Source organism: Armigeres subalbatus, chromosome 3, assembly GCF_024139115.2.
Source record: "Armigeres subalbatus isolate Guangzhou_Male chromosome 3, GZ_Asu_2, whole genome shotgun sequence".
Taxonomy (NCBI): Eukaryota; Metazoa; Arthropoda; class Insecta; order Diptera; family Culicidae; genus Armigeres; species Armigeres subalbatus.
In genome coordinates, this window is record NC_085141.1 from 383,760,618 (window position 1) to 383,787,004 (window position 26,387).

General features: G+C 41.2%; 1 protein-coding gene across 4 annotated transcripts in view; it reads right to left on the reverse strand.

Annotated features, from left to right (window-relative positions):
* LOC134226680 (transcription factor AP-2-epsilon) overlaps nt 1-26,387 on the reverse strand; it is a 223,895-nt gene that overhangs the window by 122,604 nt on the left and 74,904 nt on the right. The gene's annotated exons all lie outside the window — the stretch shown is intronic.

A 26,387-nucleotide genomic window follows, 5' to 3' on the forward strand; every position in this document is an offset into this window, starting at 1 on the left:
GGCTGCGACTTCGGGAGCATCGGTGCGGATTTATTCAAAGTGCAAAGCGTTGAATACGAGCACCGAATGGGGAGGGGCGGACATTGCTCATGAATTTATGAATGAAAATTATTGCAAATATTGTGACGCTGGTGCTACAAAGTAGCATTGATATGGAATTGGTCGGTTGTTTGTGGGATATCGTTCGGATGGTCGGTTGGGGTTCGTCGCCGCACGCTGGGTCAAGTCACTTGTATCGGGTTTCACGTGTGAATGCGTTTAGAAGTCGTGATTTAAGCTCGCGACTTTTTTTTAGTATGTGCTGAGGTGGTGGTAATAGAGCAATAGATTTTATGGCTTTCGGTTGCAATCGATAGGAAACATGTATACAATGTTTCACTTTGTATGGTTGTAAACAAAAGCTTCACTAAGCATATATTTATGAAATATGCTAAATAAGTAGTAACATCTGGTTCATTTATAAAATTGCCGTTTCTGTTCCACTAATATCATCGCAGTGCAATTATTCACATTTGCGCAAATTTAGTCCACTCTATGCCGTGGTCCACCACACCTCCATCTTTAGCATGCGACCACATTTCCCAGAGATTTCAGTTTAAGTTTTTGTCGCCTTGTGGAACCGAGACCCGGCAGGCGCAATTCTGTGCTATCTTCGCCGCAATATACATTTCGAACTAGCAAAAACCATCATTTCCCTTCTTGGACTGACCTAGCCATCATCAGGGGCAGGGGCTGCAGAAGCCACTTGTTTTGGCGAATGTACTCGGCCAACGAACGGCAGCAGCCCCAGCACATGTGTGTCATTTTATGAATAAAAAACTATTTTATTGCAGTTTTAACAGATAAAGAGCGTCGCCTTTTTTGCGCGCTGTCCACGATCTGGGCTTCCTTTCGCTGCTAATGTGTGTGGCAAGCCTTACCCGGCCGCAGCCGCAGCTGCTGCTGTTCGGTGGTCTCTTCGGAGAAGTGGTCAACCTTTCCGCAATTGGGACGGAGATTATGGCTTGGGAGTACGGATTGCGCTATGGTGAAGGTGGCATTTGGCGAATTCCAAACGGAATGTGAGCGGAAAATAGCGCTATTTCGAGCCTAAGTCGTTGGTAATCTATTTGATAACTTCCTTCTCAACGAAATCCAATTCAACACAATTTGAAAAAATATGGAAAGCATTCTACAAACTGAACAAACTGAAACTGCACTGACAAATTTGGGATTCGGCAGAAATTTATTACAGATTGTAAAGATGGATTCAACAAGACCCAGCTTCTATGAACTAATAAATATTAATTCAAAGATGGGACTAATAGTATTCAATATGGGACTTTACTGAAAACGTACTCGGATTCAACTGAACACGTAAAATCTGATTACGGTTTAAGCAAATTTGCCAGAACCCGAAAACAAATTTGGAAGAACCCGAGGACAATACGTTCCAAATGCGGAGCTAGCAGAATTTTATATCAGATTTGGCAGAATCCGAAGTAGAAATCCGATGAAGGAATCTGAGGAAGGAATCTCAAAAAAAAATTAAGGACTGATTCGTCATTTCTAGCACGGACCAAGCAGAAACTGATGACGGTTTCAGCAGACTCCAAATACTGATGTAGCAGAATCCAACAACAGATTCTGACAGAAATTAAAGAAAGGAAGCAGAATCCTAAGGCAGATTCAGAAGATTTCAATGACGATCAATTCTTCTGATTCTTCTGATTCCTTTTTTGGATTTTGCTTAATCCGTCTTCGGATTCTGCTGAATCTGCCTTCGGATTCTGCTGGAGCTATCTTCCAAGTCCGCTGAATTCGTCTTAAGATTCTGCTGAATTCGTCCTAGAATTCTGCAGCATTTATCCTCAAAATCTGCTGAATTCATCCTCGGATTCCGCCAATTCCGTCTTCGGATTACAGTGAATTCTCCCTAACTCGATATTTTCCCTTACTCGATTAAATTCAAAGTCCCTTGAATTTAGCATACTGCGTTATCTCCTTAGCCGTGAGGTAAGACGCGCGGCTACAAAGCAAGACCATGCTGAGGGTGGCTGGGTTCGATTCCCGGTGCCGGTCTAGACAATTTTCGGATTGGAAATTATCTCGACTCCCTGGGCATAAAAGTATCATCGTGCTAGCCTCATGATATACAAATGCAGAAATGGTAACTTGGCTTAGAAACCTCGCAGTTAACAACTGTGGAAGTGCTTAATGAACACTAAGCTGCGGGGCGGCTCTGTCCCAGTGTGGGGATGTAATGCCAATCAGAAGAAGTTATCTCCTTAAGTCGATACCTCCCTTACTCGATATTCTCTAAGACGAAGTAATTTTCCAAAGCATTTTCACCTCGCTATCTCGATGTTGTCAGAATCTCGATGTTGTTCACATGCACAAAATACATGATGTCGAGCCATTTGGCCGAATGCCGTTTGGTCGAATGTCGTTTGGCCGATAAGATGAAAAAAACTTCTATTGTGGGCGGTGAAAGGAATTTAAAAGTGAGAAGTGATAAGTGGGACGTGAGAAGTGAAATGTAAGAAGTGAAAAGTAAAAAGTGAAAAATGAGAAGTAAGAAGTGAGAAGTAAGAATTGAGAAGCGAAAGTGAGAAGAGAGCAATTTTGAGAAATGAGAACTATGAAGTGAGAAGTGAAAAGTGAAAAATGAGAAGTGAAAAGTAAAAAGTGGGAAGTAAGATGTTAAGATGTGTGAAGTAAGAAGTGATTAATAAAAAGTGAGAAGTGAAAAATTCGAAGTGAATTGTGTGAAGTGAGAAGTAAGGAGTGAAAAGTGGGAGGTGAAAATTAAAAAGCGAAAAGTAAATTGTGAAAAGTGAGAAGTGAGGAGTAAGAAGTATGAATTGAGAAGTGAAAAGTGAGAAGTTAAAAGTGAATAATATGATAAATGGTAAGTTGGAAATGAAAAGTCAGAAGTGAAAAGTGAATAGTGAAAGGTAAAAAGTGGGAAGTGAGAAGCGTGAAGTTAAAAATGAGAAGTAAGAAGTAATAAATGAGAATTTCGAAGTGAGAAGTGAAGAATGAGATGTGAGGAGCGAAAAGTGTGAAGTGAATAGTGAGAAGGGAGAAGTGCGAAGGGAGAAGTAAGTAGTGAGAAATGAGAAGTGAACAGTGAGAAGATTGAAGTGAGAAATGAGAAGTAAGAAGCGAGGACCAAGGAATGAGAAGAGAAAAGTGAGGTGAAAATTGAAATTTTTTAGCCTAATATTTATTTATTTCAACTTCTTTCTCCCTTTTCCCTTCTTTCTTTTGTTTTTGTTGCTTCTGTTTTATTTTCTTCATCCTTATTTTTTCTGTCTCTTCCTTCCTTCATCAATGTTCTTCTCTTCCTGCTTATTACTTGGGCCTTTCTTCTTCATTTCTTATTTTTCCTTATTCTTCCTCTTCTTTTTTTTTCGTTCTAATTTTTTCTTTTCCTTTCTTTGAGGAGCAAAAGTGAGAAGAAAGAAATTTTTAAAAATGAGAATTATGAAGTGAAAAGTGAGAAGTGAAAATGAGAAGTAAAAAGTAAGAAGTGAGAAGCGAGATGTGTGAAGTAAGAAGTGATTAATTTATTTATGATATTTTATTAAAGTCGTTTTTCTTCTGTCGTATGTCTCACTATTCACTTCTCACATCTGAACTTTCTACATCCCAATCCCATCCCAACATCCCAATTATCATCTCTCACTTCTCACCTCCTGCTTCTGTTTTCTTCACTATTCACTTCCAACTTCTCATTTCTCACTTTTCACTATTCAATTCGAAGATCTCACTTCTCACTATACTTAATAAGAAAACCAATTTTAACTATTCGGCCAAACGGCGTTCGACCAAATGACTCTTTCGTCCAAATAGCATTCTGCCAAATGACCCCAAATCATATTTCTACATGTTATGAAAAGTTTTTGATATTTTGGAAAAAAATATAAATGAGTTCTCTATCTCGATACCTCCCTTACTCGATGGTCTATTCGATATCGAGTAGGGGAGAGTTCACTGTATGATGAATCCATCTTTAGATTCTGCTGAATCTGTCTTCGGACTTTGTTGAATACATCACGAGATTGTGATGAATATGTCCTTAGATTTGACTGAATCCGTCCTTGGAATCTGCTGCATCCGTTCTCGAAAACTGCTGAATCCGTCTTCGGATTCTGCTGAATTCGTCCTTGGGTTTTGGTAAATCCGCTTTAAGATCCTGCTGAATCCGTCTTCGGATTATGTTGCCTCAGTCCAATGAGTCTGCCTAATCCGGCCGTGGGATCTGATGAATCCGTTCTCATATTTGGCTGAATCTTTTTTCGGATTCTGCTGAATTCGTCTTCGGATTCTGATGAATCAGTATTCGGATTCTGATGAATCCGTCTTCGGATTCTGATGAATCCGTCTTCGGATTCTGATGAATCCGTCTTCGGATTCTGCTGAATCCGTCTTCGGATTCTGCTGAATCCGTCTTCGGATTCTGCTGAAATCCGATTGTGCTGAATTCGTCTCCGAATTTTGTTGAATTCGTCCGTAGTTTATGTCCGTTTTCTGAATCTGTCTTAAGATTCTGCTGAACCCGTTTACAGATTCTACTAAAGAAGTCTTTGGATTCTGCTAAATCTGTCTTCGGATCCGGGTCTATCGAATCCCCTCTTGGATTCTGCTGAATTCGTCTTCTGATTCTGTTGAGTAGGCTCCCGAACCTGCTGACCTCAGTTCTGCTGAATCCGGCTTTCGGTTCTCCTGAATCCGTCCTCAGATTTAGCTGAATCTGCCTTTGGATTCTGAAGAATCTGTCTTCAGAAGAAGAATCCGAAGACGTATTGAGTTGAATCCAGAGACGGATGCAGCAGAATCAGAGGACGGAATTCGGAGAACCCGAGGTTGAATTCAGCAGAACTTGGGACGGATTCAGCAGAATAGCCTCTGACGACGTTTTCAGTAGGATCTGAAGACCTATTTAGCAGAATCAGTAGACGCATTCAGCAAAATCGAAGAACAGAATCAGCAGAATCCGAAGACAGATTTAACAGAATCCGAAGACTGCTTCAAAAGATTCCATAAACGAATTTAGCAGAAACCGAAGACAGATTCAGCAGAATCTGAAAATGGTTTCACAAAATCCGCGAACGAATTCAGCAGAATCTGAGAACGGTTTCAGTAGAATCCAAAGACGTATAGATTTTAATCTGAAGAAGGATTCATGAGATTCATGAATCGGATGACGGATTCAGCAAAATCTATGGACGTAATCATCAGAATCTGGGGACGTATTCAGCAGAATCCAAAAACGAATCCAGCAGAATCCGAAGACGGATTCAGCAGAATCCGAAAATGGATATATCAGAATCTGAAGACAGAATCGGCAGAATCCGAGGTTTGATCCGGGGACAAATTCAGCAGAAACCCATAGTGAATTCAGCAGAATCGGAAGACCGATTCGGCAGACTTGGAAGGTAGATTTAGCAGAATCCGAAGATGCAGATCCAGCAGAATCCTAAGACGGATTAAGCAAAATCCGAAGAAGGAATCAGAAGAGTCCGAAGATGGATTCTACAGAATCCGAATACGGTTTCAGCAGAATCGAAGGATATGGAACAATCCGAGAACAGATTCAGCAAAATCCGAAAACGTACTCAGTACAATCTGAAAACAAATTCATCAGAATCCGAAGACGGATTCAGCAGAATACGAGGATGAATTTAGTAGAGGAGGACGTGTTCAGGATGAGGAGGATGTATTTAGCAGAATGCGAAGACGGATTCAGCTGAATACGGTGACGGATTGAGTAGAATCGAAGGATGTAATAAAATCCATCAGAGGGCGGATTCAGCAAAATCTGAAGAAGGAATAAGAAAAATTCGAAAACGAATTTTGCAGAATACGAAGACGATTTCAGCAGAATCCGAATACGGATTCAGCAGCACCCAAGACCCGAAGACAGATTCAGAAGATTTCGAAGACTGATTCCGTAGAATCCAAAGACGGATTCAGCAAAACCCGAAGACAGATTCAGCAGAATCTGAAAATGGATTTGACAGAAGCCGAGGACATATTTAACAGAATCCGAGGATGGATCCAGCAAAACCCATGAACGAATATAGCGTAATCCGAAAACGATTAGCGGAGTCCTAAGAAAAATTCATTTAAATCCAAAGACGGATTTATGAGAATCTGAAAACATATTTATTAGAATTAGAAAAAAATATTCAGCAAAATTGGAGGACGGATTCATCAGAACCCAAGGATGCATTCAGCTTGACTCTTAGGACTGATGCAACAGAATCCGATAACAGTTTCTGGAGAACGGATTCAGCAGAATCTGGAGACAGATTCAGCAGATTTCAATAACGGATTTAGGGGCCGTACACTAATTACGTAAGCATTTTTTCTGGGTTTTTCAAACCCTCCTCCTCCTATGTAAGATTTTTTCCATACAAATATTTTTTTGTTTATATGGAGCGTAAGAAAATTGCAGACCCTTCGTCCCCCATAAGTGCTTACGTAATTAGTGAACGACCCCTTAGTAGAATTCGAAAACGGATTGAGCAGAAACCAAACACATATTCATCATAATCCAAAGAAAATGTAGGAAAATTGGAAGTCGGATTCAGCAGAATCTGTTGACGGAATCAGAAGAATCCAAAGACGTATTCAGCATAAATTGAGGATGGATTCGGATGAACACAAGGACGGATTTAGCAGATCCCGAGGATGGATTCAGTAGGGATTCAGCAAACTCTGTGGAATTGAGTAAAATCAGAAGACGAATTCAACATGTTCGGAGGGCGGATTTAGAAAAATCTGCAAAAGGATTTCGAAGAATTCGAAAACGGATTTTGCAGAATGCGTAGACCGTTTCTGCAGAATTCTTAAACGGATTCAGCAGAATCCGAAGGCAAATTCAGCAGAATTCAGAGACAAAGATGATTAAGCAGAATCCGACGACGGATTGAGCAGAATCCGAAACTGATTAGGCAGAATACGTGGATGGATTCAGTTGAATCTGAGGTTGGATTTAGCAAACTTTGAAGAATGAATCAGTAGAAAGAATTGCAGAATTCGAAGACGGTTTCAGCAGAATCTGAAGAGAGATTTAGAAGAAATTGAAGATGGAAAAGCAAAATCCGAAGAATGAATTAAAAAAAAAATTAAAGACGGATCGAGCAGAATCCGAAGACGGTTTCAGCATAATCCGAGGATGGATTCAGCAAAATCCGCAGAATTTGAACAACAGAATGCTGAATCCGGAAAACGGATTTTGCAGAATGGGAAAACTCAGCAGAAAACGAAAACTGATTCAGCAGAAGCCAAGAACGGATTCAGCAGAATCCGAAGACAGATTCAGAAGAGTCCGAAGACGGTTTCAGCAGAATCCAAAGACGGATTCAGCAAAATCCGCAGATGGATTTATTAGAATCCGAAATCGGATTTAGCAGAATTTGAATAAAGATTTAACAGAATTTAAGGACGGATTCAACAGAATTTAAGGACGGATTCAACAGAATTTAAGGATGGATTCAGCAAATTCAGAGGAATCCGTTTCCTCTTTCCTTTCTTTTCCTCCGATTCAGCAAAATTCTAAGAGAGCAGAATATGAAGACAAATTCAGAAGATAGATTCAGCAGAATCTGAAGGTGAATTCAGCAGAATCCGAAGGTGGATTCAGCAGAAACCGAAGACGGAATAAGCAAAATCCGAAGAATCTGAAGACGAATTGAGCAGAATATAAGGACGGAATCCGAAGAAGGAATTAAAAGAATTCAGAAGAATCGGAAACGGTTTCAGCAAAAACCGAAAACGGATTCGGCAAATTCTACAGAATCTGAAGACGGATTCAGCGCACTCCAAAGGCGGATTCTGCAAAGCTAAAAGGAGGAATCAGAAGAATTCGAAGGTGGCTTGAGCAGAATCTGAAAAATACGAAGACGGATTCAGCAGAATCTGAAAAATGATTCAACAGATTTGGAAAACGGATTAAGCAAAATCCGAAGGTGTATTCAGCAGACTCCGAATGTAGATTCAGTAGAACCCGAAGACGGATTCAGCTAAATACGAAAAAAACAGTCAGGAGATTCCGAAGACGGTTTCAGCAGAATCCGAAGAGGGATTCAGCAGAATCTGAAAGCAAATTCAGCATAAGCTGAAGACGAATTCAGTAGGACCTGAGGGCGGATTCTGCAGAATTTGAAGACGGTTTCAGCAGAATCCGAAGATGGATTTAGCAGAAGCTAGCTGCCACCAAAATGGAGATTTTTTACATTAGTCTATGTACCACTCTGGGTGCTCACGGCACATGAGTGAGAGTGAGAACAGTTTCCAGAACTGATTCAGCAGAATCCGATGTACCACATTCCATGAACGGATTGAACAATATTCGAGAGCGAACTCAACAAAGTACTTAGAGGAAATTAATGCAATACAAGACAGATTCAACAGAAAGATTGATACTTTAAAATCTCTGGACCAATTTTACAAAATCTGAAAGCTGATTTAGCGGAATCTGAGAATGATGAATTTGATGAACATTTTATTAAAATCCCTTTTCTTGATCACAGTCCGATATCGAATCAATCAGGTTAAAAAGAGCACATGATTTCATTTTTGATGAGCTTTTACCCATATAAATATGACACGCATAAATTAAATTTGTTAACATTTTAGTCTTGCAACTTAGGAGTCGGAAAAAATATATTGAAGAAATTAATGACTGCGATTGCATTGAAACTGAATGTGAATGCAAATTATGAAAAAAATCAATTGTATGAGATAATTTCCCAGAACCAAAATCATTAATTTGTAGTGTTGACCTAAATCAAGCTCAAAACCATAACCATGTAGCATAACACGCGAACATAACGCAAACACCACAAGTGGTCGTTTGTCGCACCCACCTCATCGGTAACTACACTCCTATAGGAAGGTATGTGCACTCGCCACTCCAAATTGACCCCACCACCACCTGGTCTGGTCTAGACGCCCACTGTATGATTGGTTTTCCATTTATTATTATTCCACCTCGCGCACAATTCGACCACCCAACCGACCAACCCGAAACGAAACGCAATAGAAGGCACCAAAGTCTCGCATCTCGCGTACGTAGGGGAGGGTGGGCTTAAAACCAATACGCAACTGCACGTTACATACGAACCAGAGTGAGGAACCATGCTGCTCCATGATTTTACTTCATCAATTCGTATTACACCCGAAGTGTAATTTTAAAAACGTTTCAGATTTTATTCATAAATATAATGTCAATAGATGTTGGTAGATAACAAAAATTACATTGTTAGCATTACCAAACATTGCAGTCTGAACATTAGAGCCTCTAATGACTTTTCAAAAATGTTTTTTGCAACTGCTTTCGACTCAACTCACTCCTGTTATGCATTTTACACCATTTTCGTCTAACACACATGCCATTCGGCGCACATATCCACGGTGGACAATAAGCATACCCTCTCCGCCCGCAGGCGGCACCAATCTCCGCTGGCTGGTGGATGCTGCTGCCGAGGTGGAATCCGCAATGGAAAGCGTGCGGAATCAGGCGATCGGATCGCGCGGACAAAATGTTTTTTTTTCGGGCGACCCCAGGTGCTTTCATTGTTGGCTTTGATTAACTATTAAAATATTCGAAATAATGAATTATAATTGGACGCCAATGTACCGCCAAACGACGTCACGGCTAGGAACGACGACGACGATGACCACTTTTACAATGGCAATGCGCGACGAGAAGAAGTGCGTACACAACAAGACGCTGCTTAGGGTCATTGCAGCAGTCCAGGTCCGAAGAGGGCTGCGCAAGTTGACCGCAAGTTGTTTTGGCGTTTTGTGCCGTTTGAAGAGGCTTGCGATAGAGAAAAAAAAACCAAATTGGAATAGATAGTGTAGTAGGTAGGTGCTCCTAAAGAGCGTGAAGTTGCGCTGGTTCGTGGCTGGAACAAGAGTTGGGCTGCTGCGGACTATTATAATGGGAGGTGAGAGTGCGCGAACTAAATTATTTTTTTCGCGCTTTTGTTATTAGCGATTCAAATTTGCATTATTTCATACTGTTTTGATTTCGATTGATGCGAGCCGCGTGGCTTTCCTTGTTCTATATATTACTAGTCGACCCGGCAGACGTTGTCCTGCATAGTAGGCGAGAATGTGCATTCCGAACTGCCCATGCAAAGTTCGCATAGGAATCACAATTTTAGTTTTTCACGGTTTGCTCAAATTTCCTCGTAATTTTCGCTTCAGGAAATATCATATAAACCCGTCGGAAACTATAACGAATGTTTCTGCTGAAGAAATGAAAAAAATCCATCCAGCCGTTTTGGAGTTATGCGGATACGAACACAGACCATTTCATTTTTATATATAAAATTTATGATTGAATTCAACAGATATGTACAAAGAATTCAACGGAATGGACTAAACAGAATTCGAAGCCGATCCAATAGAATCTGAGAGCGGATGTAACTGTTTCCAAAAACAGACTCAATGGAATTCGAGGACAATTCCAACTAAATTCAAAAGAAAGTCCCTAAGCAGAATCCGTGAAATAATTCACCCAAATATGTGAATAGAGTAAATATGATCCGAAAACGGATTCAGCAGAATCCGAAGATGAATTTAGTCAAAATCGAGAAAGAATTGATCACAAAAGGAGGACCAAGGACGGGCTTGACAGAATCTGAGGATGAATGCTATAAAAGGCATGGTAATACTAAAATGCTCCTCCTCCTGTTTCAGTTCTAAGTCTTAATTTATTTTGTTTTATTGTTTTTAAAGTCAATATAATTGCAAGCGTTTTAAATGTTTAGAAATGCTTTAATGTTTTGCTGTTTGAAGTTTTAAACAAAAAAAACATCAGATGCTTTCTACGCCCAGTGCCACACTTAGTCCCAGAAACATCAAGTCATGGCTAGCCTCTTTCCGAGAATGTCGCGCTCATTAGTTTGCTTCGTACTTACCGAGGCTCATTTTCTTACTGTAATCTTAGCTTTAAAACAATAAAAATTAGCACTATCTCAAATGCAAAAGTAATGGCCAAGGTCCAGGTGCTCAGGCCGCGTCAATGAACTGGACAATTTTTGACGCCTCTGTTGTAAGCCTCCACTGCTTCTAACCACTCGCGCACACGGAGAAGAATGGATCCCTCTAAACCGCACAAGCGGGACCTAATCAGCATGAATACGACGAGTAACCGCTTGAAAGATCTCTCGCCCATGTTGGGGACCCACGGTTAGTGGTTGCAAATAAAAATTAAAATGAAATAAAGGTAATTAAGGTCCACTGAGGAGTACCGGAGCGCAAAACGACCATAAAAATAATCTGTAAAAAGCATTTATATTTAATTACGCGCCAGCATCACCTCTAATTAATACAATTTTGCCAGCCCGCCGGGCCTGGGTCATCGCTGGAGGAACCATTTCTGCTGTTATGGGCTTCCTTACGTGCCGAAGGACCTTCTCGTGCGCTCATTTCGGACAGGAAGGGATGGAACACACTTTGTGAATCAATTACACTTTACGGCATGATCACAATCGTGCTTGTTTTCCTTTGATGGCTTTGGTGAACTTTGACTTCAGTGAAATTTTTCTAGAAAATTCAAATTTTGTTTTTGTTCCGCGGTCGATGACGCACCGCATATTCATTACTGGCTGGCACAATCATCGCATCTCGCCAAATAATATGGCACGATGGGGCACGATAAATCAGAATAAGATTATCGATCCTTCATATTACAATCTTTGGTGCCATATGATAATTACTTTTGTACATTAACTACCAGAGACAGAAGCAGGGCATTTGCTCTGTCATGATTAAATTGGTGTTGCTCACATTGTATGGTGCCTCAGCAAATTGAGAAAAATGTCACTGTGGATTTTTTAATACGTGGGCTAGGAGTTGAATTCGATTTCATGGTTACTTTAATAGTGAACAACATATTTTTCTTGTTTAATGTCTTGAAGGCTACGTATTTGATTATTAATGTTTAGAAAATAAATATTGTTGCGGATTATCTGCCTTATCTTTCCCTATATAGAGTACTAATGACAAAAACAAGCCCGCTTTGTCAAAACAATCAGCACGAGCAAAGCGGGTGCAAAATAGTTTTTAATTTGACTGCGTACTTGCTGCTCGCTGCCTCCCGCCTAGCTGCTGCTGCTGCTGCTTGACCATTAAAGGCCATAAATTACCCACCTTGATGCTCATGTATGTTCCACAATGTTCACCGACTGTCACTGGGGCCCGCTGCAAACGTGCGCGAAGCGAAGGCAGTCGCCCGCTCTCCTCGGTGGCGGCAAATCGTCTCTTACAATTTCTTTTTGCTTGACTTGCGCATTTGCTACCCCGGCCGGCCAAGAGTACGACCACGATACATATTATAATTATGTCCCGCGATCCAGTTAATGTAATTTAGCTTTATATAGGGTGTTATTGGATTGGCTACCGGTGGCCGAGCATATCAGCTTCATTAACGCAAGAGTCATGCTTGTTGCATATTAGTAAGCAATTTATCTACCAGATTTGGTGAGGTAGGTTTTTGTAGGATGTTAGTGCCCAGATGTCTATTGAGCATATTCGGAGTCCAACTGTTCTTCGACGAGGAAACTTCCGTCTGGCATAAATTCTATTCTTGTTTCACTAATTATTTCCTAAAGCGATTCAAAGAATTGCGCAAATACGCGTAAAGACGGATCAAATTTTATTGCCATCATATTCTCCATGGCTTTATAAACAATAAAATTGTATTTTTCTATTGCCATGAAAATGTGAAATCAGTGAGAAGTTTCGTATAAATGTAAGCAGATAAACAGATACCAAAGAAGAAAATTGGTTGGCATTTTGCTGGAATCTTTAAGCTATTGAAGCCCTTATCTATTGCTCTTCTCATTTACTTGATTGTGTGACATGAATTCAATAATGCATAGCCGCATCGATTCGAATCGCCAAATCAAGAAGTAGGTTTCACAGCTAAAAAAAAACGTTGTGGAGTTCCAATGGCAAATCATAACTTTGAGAAATGTTCATAATAACATAGTTTCCAAAAGTGATTTTTTATCTTCGATCGTTTTGGTGCGTTTATACCAACAATAACCCTTTAACTGCCGAAACGAATCTTTTAGCAAAAGTTCAGTATTTACAAAATTTCGACACCTTAACCTTTTTAAAATCTCACAAGTAGTTAATCCTGACAAATTCGTATTTTATTTTATTTTTTTGAAGATAGAACTCGTCATGTGATGGCCATGGAAAATGTTAATAAAATCAGGATTATACGGATCAAATGGTCAACATAGAATTACAAAATAAAAGTTTGAAGTATCGGAAGACTGACTTATTAAGAGGCTTCATCAGAATCCGGAAAATGCTTCAACAGAATCCAACAACGGCTACAACATAATCCAGAGACGGATTCAATCGATTTCGGAGACTTCGGAGACGAGTGCAACAGAATTCGGAAACGAATTCAACACAATACGGAGATGGATTAAACTGAAACTTGACACGGTTTTAACAGAATCCGGAGACGAATTCAACCGAATCCAGAAACATATACAACAGAATGCGTAAATGGATTCAACAGAATCCAGAAACGGTGTCAACAGAATCCGGTTAAGGATTCAACAGAATTCAGAAAGAGATTCAACAGAATACAGAAACGGTTTCAACAGAACCCGAAAACGGATTTAACAGAACCCGAAAACGGATTCAACAGAACCCGAAGGTGGGTTTGATAGAATCTGGAGACGTATTCAACAGAATCCTGAAACGAATTCAGCACAATTCAGAAAATGATTCAACAAGATCCGTAAACGGATTCAACAGAATCCGTAAATGGATTTATGAGAATCCAAAAACGTATACAACAGAAACAGCAAACGTATTCAACAGTAAGCGGAAACTGATTTAACAGAATGCGGAAACTGATTCGACAGAATTCGGAAACGGATTCAACAAAATCCGAAGACAGATTCAACAGGATTCGGAAACGGATTCAACGGAATCCGAAAACGGATTTAAAAGAATTCGAAAACGCATTTAACACAATCCGGAAACGGATTTAACAGAATATCCATTCAACAGAGCTCGGCAGCGGATCCAACAAAATCCGGAAACGGATTCAACAGAACCGAAAACGGATTCAACAAAATCCGGCAGCGGATTCAACAGAATCCGGAAGCGGATTCAACAGAATCCGGCAGCGGATTCAACAGAATCCGACAGCGGATTCAACAGAATATGGCCGCGGATTTAACAGAATCCGGCAGCGGATTCAACAAAATCCGGCAGCGGATTCAACAAAATCCGGAAACGGATTCAACAGAATATCCGGAAACGAATTCAACAGAATATCCGGAAACAGATTCAACAGAATCCAGAAACGGATTCAACAGAATCCGGAAACGGATTCAACATAATCCGGAAACGGATTCAACCGAATTCGGAAACGGATTCGACAAAATCAGGAAACGAATTCAGCAGAATCCGGAAACGAATTCAACAGAATCCGGAAACGGATTCAACAGAATCCGGAAATGGTCTCAACCGAGTCCGAAAACGGATTCAACCGAATCCGAAAACGGATTGAACCAAATCCGGAAACGGATTCAACAGAATGCGGAAACGGATTCAACAGAATCCGGAAACGGATTCAACAGAATCCGGAAACGGATTCAACAGAATCCGGAAACGGATTCAACAAAATCCGGAAACGAATTCAACCGAATCCGAAAACGGATTCAACCGAATCCGAAAACGGATTTAACCAAACCCGGGAACGGATTCAACAGAATCCGGAAACGGATTCAACAGAATCCGGAAACGGATTCAACAGAATACGGAAACGGATTCAACAGAATCCGGAAACGGATTCAACAGAATCCGGAAACGGATTCAACAGAATCCGGAAAAGGATTCAACAGAATCCGGAAACGGATTCAACAGAATCCGGAAACGGATTCAAAAGAATCCTGAAACGGATTCAACCGAATCCGGAAACGGATTCAACAGAATCCGGATGTGGAATTCAACAGAATCCGGAAACGGATTCAACAGAATCCGGAAACGGATTCAACAGAATCCGGAAACGGATTCAAAAGAATCCGGAAACGGATTCAACAGAATCCGGATGTGGAATTCAACAGAATCCGGAAACGGATTCAACAGAATCCGGAAACGGATTCAAAAGAATTCGTAAACGGATTCATCAGAATCCGGAAACGGATTCATCAGAATCCGGAAACGGATTCATCAGAATCCGGAAACGGATTCATCAGAATCCGGAAACGGATTCATCAGAATCCGGAAACGGATTCATCAGAATACGGAAACGGATTCATCAGAATCCGGAAACGGATTCAACAGAATCCGGAAACGGATTCAACAGAATCCGGAAACGGATTCAACAGAATCCGGAAACGGATTCAACAGAATCCGAAAACGGATTCAACAGAATCCGGAAACGGATTCAACAGAATCCGGAAACGGATTCAACAGAATCCGGAAACGGATTTAACAGAATATCCGGATTCAACAGAATCCGGAAACGGATTCAACAGAATCCGGAAACGGATTCAACAGAATCCGGAAACGGATTCAACAGAATCCGGAAACGGATTCAACAGAATCCGGAAACGGATTCAACAGAATCCGGAAACGGATTCAACAGAATCCGGAAACGGATTCAACAGAATCCGGAAACGGATTCAACAGAATCCGGAAACGGATTCAACAGAATCCGGAAACGGATTCAACAGAATCCGGAAACGGATTCAATAGAATCCGGAAACGGATTCAACAGAATCCGGAAACGGATTCAACAGAATCCGTAAACGGATTCAACAGAATCCGTAAACGGATTCAACAGAATCCGTAAACGGATTCAACAGAATCCGCAAACGGATTCAACAGAATCCGCAAACGGATTCAACAGAATCCGGAAACGGATTCAGCCTAATTTGAAATCAGATTCACCAAAATCCGAAGACAGATATAACAGGATTCGGAATCGGATTCAACAAAATCCGAAAACGGATTCAAAAGAATCGGATTCAATAGAATCCGGAAACGGATTCAACAGAATCCGGAAACGGATTCAATAGAATCCGGAAACGGATTCAACAGAATCCGTAAACGGATTCAACAGAATCCGTAAACGGATTCAACAGAATCCGTAAACGGATTCAACAGAATCCGTAAACGGATTCAACAGAATCCGTAAACGGATTCAACAGAATCCGTAAACGGATTCAACAGAATCCGTAAACGGATTCAGCCTAATTTGAAATCAGATTCACCAAAATCCGAAGACAGATTCAACAGGATTCGGAAACGGATTCAACAGAATCCGAAAACGGCTTCAACAGAATCCGGAATCTGATTCAAAAGAATCCGTAAACGGATTCAAAAGAATCCGGAAAAGGCTCCAACAGATTCCGAAAATGGTTTCCACAGAATCCGGAGATGGATTCCACAGAATCCGGAGACGGATTCCACAGAATCCGGAGACGGATTCCACAGAATCCGGAGACGGATTCCACAGAATCTGGAGACGGATTCCACAGAATCCGGAGACGGATTCCACCGAATCGGATTCCACAGAATCCGGAGACGGATTCCACAGAATCCGCAGATGGATTCAATAGAATCTGCAGACGGATTCCACAGAATCTACAGACAGGATTCCACAGAATCCGCAGGCGTATTCCTCAGAATCCACAGACGGATTCCACAGAATCAAGAGAAGGGTTTCACAGAATCCGAAGACGAATTCCACAGAATACGGAGACAGATTCCACAGAATTCGGAGACGGATTCTACAGAATCCGGAAACGGATGCCACAGAATCTTAGACGGATTCCATAGAATCCGAAGACGGATCCCACAGAATCCGGAGACGGATTCCACAGAACCCGGAAACGGTTTGCACAGAATCCGAAGACGGATTCCACAGAATCCGGAGACGGATTCCACAGAATCCGGAGACGGATTCCACAGAATCCGGAGACGGATTCCACAGAATCCGGAGACGGATTCCACAGAATCCGGAGATGGATTCCACAGAATCCGGAGACGGATTCCACAGAATCCGGAGACGGATTCCACAGAATCCGGAGACGGATTCCACAGAATCCGGAGACGGATTCCACAGAAACCGGAGACGGATTCCACAGAAGCCGGAGACGTATTCACAGTATTAATTATAATTACGTATTAATCCATAATTTCACAGAATCCGGAGACGGATTTCACAGAATCCGGAGACGGATTTCACAGAATCCGGAGACGGATTCCACAGAATCCGGAGACGGATTCCACAGAATCCGGAGACGGATTCCACAGAATCCGGAGACGGATTCCACAGAATCCGGAGACGGATTCCACAGAATCCGGAGACGGATTCCACAGAATCCGGAGACGGATTCCACAGAATCCGGAGACGGATTCCACAGAATCCGGAGACGGATTCCACAGAATCCGGAGACGGATTCCACAGAATCCGGAGACGGATTCCACAGAATCCGGAGACGGATTCCACAGAAGCCGGAGACGGATTCCACAGAAGCCGGAGACGGATTCCACATAATCCAGAGACGTATTCCACAAAATCCGGAAACGCATTCCACAGAATCCGGAGACGGATTCCACAGACTCCGGAGACGGATTCCACAGAATCCGGAGACGGATTCCACATAATTTGGAGACCTATTCCACAGAATCCGAAGACGGATTCCACAGAATCCGGAGACGGATTCCACAAGAATCCGGAGACGGATTCCACAGAATCCGGAGACGGATTTCACAGAATCCGGAAACGAATTCCACAGAATCCGGAGACGGATTCCACAGAATCTGGAGACGGATTCCACAGAATCCGGAGACGGATTCCACAGAATCCGGAGACGGATTCCACAGAATCCGGAGACGGATTCCACAGAATCCGGAGACGGATTCCACAGAATCCGGAGACGGATTCCACAGAATCCGGAGACGGATTCCACAGAATCCGGAGACGGATTCCTCAAGAATCCGGAGATGGATTCCACAGAATCCGGAGACGGATTCCACAGAATCAGGAGACGGATTCCACAGAATCCAGAGACGGATTCCACAGAATCTGGAGACGGATTCCACAGAATCCGGAAATGGATTCCACAGAATCCGGAGACGGATTCCACAGAATCCGGAAATGGATTCCACAGAATCCGGAGACGGATTCCACAGAATCCGGAAATGGATTCCACAGAATCCGGAGACGGACTCCATAGAATCCTGAGATGGATTCCACAGAATCTGGAGACGTATTCCTTAGAATCCGGAAATGGATTCCACAGAATCCGGAGACGGATTCCACAGAATCAGGAGACGGATTCCACAGAATCAGGAGACGGATTCCACAGAATCCGGAGACAGATTCCACAGAATCCGGAGACGGATTCCATGGAATTCAGAGACGGATTCCACAGAATCCGGAGACGGATTCCACAGAATCCGGAGACGGATTCCACAGAATTTGGAGACCCATTTCACAGAATTTGGAGACCTATTCCACAGAATCCGGAAACCGTTCCACAGAATTTGGTGACGTATTCCACAGAATTTGGTGACGGATTCCACAGAATCCGGAGACGGATTCCACAGAATTTGGAGACCCATTTCACAGAATTTGGAGACCTATTCCACAGAATCCGGAAACCGTTCCACAGAATTTGGTGACGTATTCCACAGAATTCGAGACGAACTAAATATGAAATATCCACGCTGGTTCGAAACGAAATCGAGGTCCCATCTGGCTTGAAAGCTTAAGAAACAAATCGAAACTTATGTTTTCTCAGTGGAGTTTTTTTTATAGAACGTTTTATGTACCAAGAACTTTGAATATAACGTTTTTCGAGGCGAATTATTTTTCAATGATCCTTGAGAGATACATTATTCAGTTTCTTCGTTATAGTAATGTGAGAGTGAAAACAACGCAAGGGCCATTCTTTGTACCTGGATGGTTTAAAAAAAAATCATTTGAAACCTCCGGAACATCAAAAGAAGAGGCGATATTTTCGAATTCGTCCTACAACAATTCAAATGCAATTGAAGAGCAAAATCAGTGCCGTTAAAAATTGAAATTTAGAACAATTAGGGAAGTGACCAATTTTAAAGCTCAACCTAGATAATTAGTGTCCTTAAAATTAATCCAACCAGGGCCAAGGAAAGGCCATATAAGAAGTTTACCTTCAAAATCAGTTCAGTTTTTACGGATGATTTGTTTGAAGTTGCTGGTCACCCATGCCCAATAATTGCCCATGGGCTGTGAAACGCATCTGAGTTTATTTTGCTTACGGATTACTGAACTAACTATTTGGATGAAGTCGCAGCTCATCATGAGACAACTTTATGGGTTGCAATCTAGGATCAAAGTGTGGTGCTGTATTGATTTTGCTTTCACAATGCCATAGAAAACGATTTGGGAAAAGTCTAAAACAAAATTAAAAAAACTCAAAGGTGCAGCCCAATCGGGTTGTACGCAAAGGTGACGTAGGACTACGTAGCTATTCGAAATTGATAGTATTTGCCATAATAGTGTGTGTCGTTTTATTAACATTGAGCAAACTGCTCGGAGGCCAACTGAATCAAGAGGTCGAATAGTTGTTCCCAGTTGGATGGAAGTCTCTAACCGTGTAATTAACATGTCTTATTGTCCGCTGAAGCCACTCGACTGGCTTTCAGTCGGGGACATCACAATCCTTACTTTGTAACGAACGCTTACATCGCGGGTGAAAACCAAACGTTGCATATAAATCTATTTGCGTTTGGTTTCACGCCACTTCTGATTCTGATTATTTCTCCTTTATTTCGGCCATTTTTGAGGATGGTGTCCTCCAAAAAGGTCTTTATGCTTACAAAAGAAGGTTGATCCGACAATCCGATATGAACTTTCTTTAAAGAGCAAAACTCAGTCGTAGCTAGGGAATTTGATAGCGCGCCGGAGGGAGATGATGCAATTAATTTGAACGGGTGGAATCACTAACAGCAACCAAGCTACCACGCTAAACCCGATGCCGCCGAAACAATCCATTTTCGCAATTAACTCTTTCGTTCCATAAAATGCTGGTCCTGAGAAGAACCAATTTTCTTTTCCAATGCGTCTTTCCAATAACTAACTTCATCCAAACGCTTGACATCACCTTGTGTTGAAATTGTCCGACCGCCGACCGCCTACGTACTGTTGTGTCCGCTCTGCTCGGAGAATGACAAATTCTAAGAATCTTATGAAATTTTCTCGCTAGATTCTGAATTTGGTTATGAGCTGTTGGTTATCTAAGATGCGTATTGTTGCGAAGAGTAACAACAGAAATTTGACTCAAGACGAAATTTCTTCATATTACCAAACATTATCTTTCGGCATCTGTCTGTCCGAGCGACGTTCACCGATGGTAGATAGTTTCCACAGAGGTGGCGTCTTCATTGATTTTATACAAAAGAATGATGATCCGACTATCCGAAATAAACTTTCTTTAAAGTACAAAACTCAATCGTAAATAGCGAATTTGATAGCGCGTCGGAGGGAGATGATGCAGTAAATTTGAATGGATGGAATCACTAACAGCAACCAAGCTACCACGCCAAACCCGATGCCACCGAAACAGTCCATTTTCGCAATTAACTCTTTCCATAAAATGTTGGTCCTGAGAAGAACCAATTTTCTTTTCCCAATGCGCCTTCTGTCCAATAACTAACTGCATCCAATCGCTTGTCGACACCTTGCATTGCAACTGTCCGACCGCCACTTGATGGTTTATCGCTGAGCCTCCAAAGGTTGAAATAAATTTGCAGCATTGCCACACTGCCACCCACTTCGTGCTGCTGTGTCTGCTCCGTTGCATCGTATGTTGAACCGCCTTCTGTGGAATAGTGGAATCCAGATCAAAATGGCTCGCGCGCGCCGAACAGCAGCTTTCTTGTATTTAATTAATTAAACCCGTAAGCCCCGCCCCTTTATGAGCTTATATGATGTAAATATAATGTACACTCATAACGATTAATGAAGGGGCGGGGCTAATGGAATTACTTCATTAGATATAAGAAAGTTGCTTTTCGATAGCGCGCGAGCCATTTCGATCGGGTTTCCACAGACAACGGACCGTTCGGAGAATGATGAACTCTAAGAATCAAATGAAACTTTCTCGCAAGATTCTGAATTTGGTTATGAGATGTTGTTTATCTAAGATGCGTATTGTTGCGAGGAATGACAACAGAAATTTGACTCAAGACGAAGTTTCTTCATATTACAAAACATTATCTTTTGGCATCTGTCTGTCCAAGCGACGTTTACTAATGGGTGGTTGTTGTAGGTAGATAGTTTTCACAAAGGTGGCGTCTTCATTGATTTTATACAAAAGCCACCATTTTATACATTAGAAGGATCCAACTAACCGAAATAAATTTTCTTCAAAGAGCAAAACTCAATCGTAAATAGCAAATTTGATAGCGCGTCGGAGGGAGATGATGCAGTAAATTTGAATGGATGGAATCACTAACAGCAACCAAGGTACCACGCCAAACCCGATGCCACCGAAACAGTCCATTTTCGCAATTAACTCTTTCTTTCCATAAAATGTTGGTCCTGAGAAGAACCAATTTTCTTTTCCCAAATGCGCCTTCTGTCCAATAACTAACTGCATCCAATCGCTTGTCGACACCTTGCGTTGCAACTGTCCGACCGCCACTTGATGGTTTTTCGCTGAGCCTCCAAAGGTTGAAATAAATTTGCAGCATTGCCACACTGCCACCCACTTCGTGCTGCTGTGTCCGCTCCGCTGCATCGAATGTTGAACCGCCTTCTGTGGAATAGTGGAATCCAGATCAAAATGGCTCGCGTGCGCCGAACAGCAGCTTTCTTGTATTTAATTAATTAAACCCATAAGCCCCGCCCCTTTATGAGCTTATATGATGTAAATATAATGTGCACTCATAACGATTAATGAAGGGGCGGGGCTAATGGAATTACTTCATTAGATATAAGAAAGCTGCATTTCGATGCGCGAGCCATTTCGATCGGGTTTCCACAGACAACGGACCGTTCGGAGAATGATGAATTCTAAGAATCCAATGAAACTTTCTCGCAAGATTCTGAACTTGGTTATGAGATGTTGTTTATCTAAGATGCGTATTGTTGCGAGGAATGACAACAGAAATTTGACTCAAGACGAAGTTTCTTCATATTACAAAACATTATCTCTTGGCATCTGTCTATTCAAGCGACGTTCACTTATGGGTAGTTGCTGTAGGTAGATAGTTTTCACAAAGGTGGCGACTTTATTGATTATATACAAAAGAAAGTTGATCCGACTATCCGAAATAAACTTTCTTCAAAGTTCAAAACTAAATCGTAAATAGCGAATTTGATAGCGCGTCGGAGGGAGATGATGTAGTGAATTTTAATGAATGGGATCACTAACAGCAACCAAGCTACCACGCCAAACCAAATGCCACCGATACAGTCTATTTTCGCAATTACCTCTTCTTTTTCGTAAAATGTTGGTCCTGAGAAGAACCGATTTTCTTTTCCCAATTCCCATTCCAATCACTAACTGCATCCAATCGCTTGTGTAAATTTGCAGCATTGCCACACTGCCACCCATTTCGTGCTGCTGTGTCCGCTTCACTGCATCGGATGTCGAACCGCCTTCTGTGGAATCTCGATCAAAATGGCTCGCGCGCGACGAACAGCAGCTTTCTTGTATTTAATAAATTAAACCCGTAAGCCCCGCCCCTTTGTCAGCTGATATAGTGTAAATATAATGTGCACTCACAACGATTAATGAAGGGGCGGGGCTAATGGAATTACTTCATTAGATATAAGAAAGCTGCTTTTCCGCGCGTGCGAGCCATTTCGATCGGGTTTCCACAGACAACGGACCGTTCGGAGAATTATGAATTCTAAGAATCCAATGAAACTTTCTCGAAAGATTCTGAATTTGGTTATGAGATCAATCGTAAATAGCGAATTTGATAGCGCGTCGGAGGGAGATGATGTCTGTCCAAGCGACGTTCACTAATGGGTAGTTGCTGTAGGTAGATAGTTTTCATGGATTTTATACAAAAGAAAGTTGATCCGAAATAAACTTTCTTCAAAGTTCAAAACTCAATCGTAAATAGCGAATTTGATAGCGCGTCGGAGGGAGATGATGTAGAAAATTTTAATGGATGGGATCACTAACAGCAACCAAGCTACCACGCCAAACCCGATGCCACCGAAACAGTCCATTTTCGCAATTAACTCTTTCTTTTTATAAAATGTTGGTCCTGAGAAGAACCAATTTTCTATTCCCAATGTTCCTTTCCAACTAACTGACACCACAATTTGTAATAAATTTTGATAATTTGGTGAAGGATCGCCACAGTGCTATTTTTATGGTCAACCTTTTCTTCATATGAAATTCTGGTTCGTTGAGGTTGAATGATCTGCAGCAACACATCGAGCACCACCACCAATGCGATGGATTTTCTTTGAAAATGTTATTAGCGCCTCCATGATGCTGTGTCCGCTTCGCTACAATCGCTTTGATGCGTCTGCTATGCGTGAAATCTTGTTCAAACTGAGGATTAGATCCAAACCCGCAAGTGATTGATTTTTGATGTCTGTGCTAGTGATGCATGTACGTGATTGGTTAGTTTACCTATTTCTAAACTTTTTATCAATTATCGATAATAAATAGTTGAAAATCAGTATTTTCAAATAAATACAAAGAAGCGTTGACTCAACCTTGATCGAATGGCCCAATTGAAAATCCACCGGGAAACGGCTTAGATATTAAAGTTTAAAGTCTATCATATTTTCGTGACGGTCCCTGATTTTCGCAATCGTAAAGTGTACCCCAATATAGAAAACACAGACGTAGTCCTACGTCAAAAAAACTGCATCTACTCAGAACCTTTCAGACGACCAATTCGTGGTAGCCCAAATTTATTTCGGAATTCTAATTTCGTTATCAGCCCTTTTTTCCTAACGAAATTTTTGGAAAGAAGGGAAATAAAATAATATTTGGATTTTTTAAATACCGTCCTAAATATCTTTATTCACCTTTTCATTTTTTTTTACTTTTTTTGAGGCAGCCGTTTGTGTGATATAATCAAAATTTTGTTCTGTAAGTTGTTCTATCGAAAGGAAAACATTTGTGAGTGAAAGGAGGACGGGAGGACATTGTATTAAAAAGGAGGACATGTCCTTATACTTGAAAGCCATAGTCGAATGCAACTGAATCCATAGATGGAATCAGCGGATTTCGTGGACGGATAAATTCATTGACGAGTTCAACAAAATCCGTGAATAAAAATATGTTTAGATCTTCCTGATTAAGACATAATTTAAATTAATCTTTTAAACTCTTTAATTGTGATGTATTAATATATTTCTTCCAATGGGTTTGTCTAACGGTTGTTCAAATATATGAATTTAACTTTCATATGAAAGGACTTCAATTAACCCGCCATGGTTTTATAGTCTTGGTTGTCGTCAAGTTGGCAAAAACATTTGCACTTCGTCATGCGACATAAGGGGCGATTCATCATTTCTCCGAAAATTCTTATCTTCCATCATCTCTTTTCCATTTGCAAGAACCATATGAAGCTTGTTTTCAAACAACCTCAACTAGTCAGTCAGACTGAACCATTTCGCTGAATCACATCCATGAGCGACACCACCGACCGGGTTGTCATTAAACCCATTCAGTTGACAAGTAACCATTTCTCACGTTCGATATCTTGACACTTTTCTTGCGCCAAATCCTAAATGTCCGAGCCAATTTGCTGAAATTTTACGAGAACATTTCATTCGAATACTGCTGGAATCGAGCGCGCCCGGTCCAGTCCGGTCCATTTCAATCCACGCAGGGATGTCACACGCATAAAACTTGAAACCAAATTCGCGGCAAGATGTGGTGTTAACGAGAAGGGAGAGCGACAACTCAACTCTTGGGACCTGGAAGAACGAACCCATAAAACTAATTTACTATCACACTTAAAAATATTTACTACTCCTTTTAGGTAACCTCGTTTTCGGTTGCGCCCGTGAGCATGTGTGTTGTGGGCACCTGAACCATGTTTTTGCGTTGCTTGAAATGAGTTGATGATGTTACTTTTTTAAACCTCGGACAGCATCAGTGAGGGCCACCGAGTACTTGATAATAGTTTTAGATAGGAGATCCGCAGCGTCGCGATAAATCGGATTTCTCGGCGAAAGCTTCCGTCACAGACCATGTCAAGCTATTTTCGACAGAAGAAAAATCAGTTCGACAGTGCATGCAGTAACGGTAATTATCGATATGGCACGCCGTTTGAACGGTTTCGGCTCAGAATGGCCTTCAGCGGAGACGAGACCCCTGAACCAGTGCCAGTGGGACATGAAGTCAGCATGGTGCGGTGTGACGTGGTCATGACCGGGCGTCCACACGTCCATATCGCGGACGATCATCAGGTCCGGCAGCTGGCCGAGAAAATCGTTAAAGATCCCTATCGATCGAAATGGGTGTTTTGATTGGCGGTTTGGCAAAATTGGCGGAATTTTCGCTGACGATGATTGCGAGGAAGTAATCATTGGTGTCGATTCGAATGGTGTGTTCCACGGGATGTGATGTGATAATGGTACAACTGAGTGAGGTCCCGCCGCGTGGTGCCATGCATTGGGGAATGTTTTAAGTGAACTTCCATCACATCATTTAACGGTTTTACGAGCGGTGTCACATGACAGCGGTCTGGATTTAGTAAGCTTGATCATATCAGATAATGATTGGACAGTACCAATGTTGTCGTGTAGTTTTTGGGCTCGATACAAAATTGGCACTTCATTGTTAATCGGTAACAACATGTATATAATGGATTATAACTGAATTCATATCGTTCGTTGAACACGTTTTCAAATCCACTACCTAATGTATAAGGAGAGCAGTATTTTTTTTTTGATGCAACAATTAATTTATTAAAACATAGATTGTACTATTTTTCTATTATCCCTAGGAAGCTCATAAAAATAAACTTATTGAATTATAATTTTTGTGATTTGTTTAAATCTTTCGTTGGATATAGGTAGCCGTTCTTAAGTAGGTATCCAATTTTTTTTATATATCTCATCTCTTAAAATTTAGATATTGTTTTGTATAGTAAAAATTGTATTTTTCAAACTATGCACTGCGGAAATATATATTTTAATAATTCAAATAACGAATAACTTTACGATTTTGATAAGCGTTTGCTATTTTTTTATTCATCATTATTAATTAGAATATCAATTATTTATTCATAAATTGCTTGAATGAGTTATTAATCCCACCCCATAATTGTGACTCGAAGAAACAAGCACCAACGACGACAGAGACATCTTCCGAATTTCAGCTCAACCTACAGCTCGCCGAAAACGGGTGCCGGCGAAACTT